General features: G+C 39.7%; 1 pseudogene; it reads left to right on the top strand.

Moving 5' to 3' along the window:
* Nucleotides 1-108: 108 nt before the first annotated feature.
* On the top strand, nucleotides 109-999 carry LOC102810895 (annotated as a pseudogene).
* The last annotated feature ends 63 nt before the right edge of the window (nucleotides 1,000-1,062 follow it).

Genomic DNA, 1,062 nt, shown 5'->3' with positions numbered 1-1,062 from the left:
CCCACCAGCCCCCAAGCCTCCCAGGCCTCTTTCACCTGATACTGTGGGGTGAGGTTGAGCAGGCCTGGGGAGGGTAGTTGCTGCTGAGGGGCCTCAGTCCCGATCATGATGACAGAGGTATTGACAACCGACACTCAGAAACACAGCTGAATGCCCTGTTGGAACAGGAGTCTAGAAGTCAGCCAAAGGTCTGCGGTTTGTGACTAATTGAGTCTGCATATGATAATGGCTTCAGAATGACTGCAAGGCTAAGGGGCTTTGAAGTAAAAGATCTTAGTCTAACTCAGTTCTTAGGAAACATTTTCTCTAGCTCTGAATTTACTACACAGGTTTCTGTCCAGAATGAAAGTACCACCTAAACACCTTGGGTGTATTGGACTGAGCTGCTTCTATTTGGCTGTAAAATCAACAGTAGAAGAGAGAAATGTCCCACTGACAAATGACTCCATCTGAATAAGCCAGTTTACATAAGTTCATGGTTTCTGACTTGATGAGAATGAAAAAGATTGTATTGGAAAAGGTGTGTTGGAAACTCAAAGCGATTACTGCCTTTCAGTTTCTGCAACTCATTCAAGAGAACTTACCATTTGAATGGAGAAGCAGCCTAAATTTTGAAAGATTAGAAGTTCAATTTAAGGCATGCCACTGCAGGATCATATTTTCTAAAGCCAAGTCCTCCATTTGGGAGACTCAACACAGAAGACTCAACACAATTAACAAGGGCAACTAGAATGTCTTCAGAAACATTAAAAGATAAATGGCAAAGATTCAACCTTCTGGCAAGGACTCGTCTCTGAATGTTTAACTGAATGGCCATCATACATATGTTCCAAACCAAATGTTCCTGAATTGAAATGTATTCTTTCTGGGTGAACCCCAAGGCAATTGAAGCAAAGTTACTACAGGATAACCCACTTTCCAACAATTCCTGAAACAATCGGTAAAATTAGTTCACAGTTATTTTTTTCTGCATTTATAGAATATTTTGTAATGCTATAATTTTCTTCTAAAATGTAAGAATTGAATATTTTGTAATGCTTTAATTTCTGCTAAAATTGGAAA

Source organism: Chrysochloris asiatica, unplaced genomic scaffold, assembly GCF_000296735.1.
Source record: "Chrysochloris asiatica unplaced genomic scaffold, ChrAsi1.0 scaffold00004, whole genome shotgun sequence".
NCBI classification, from domain to species: domain Eukaryota; kingdom Metazoa; phylum Chordata; class Mammalia; order Afrosoricida; family Chrysochloridae; genus Chrysochloris; species Chrysochloris asiatica.
Note: the sequence above shows the minus strand (reverse complement) of the source record. Positions and strands in the feature narration are given on the sequence as shown.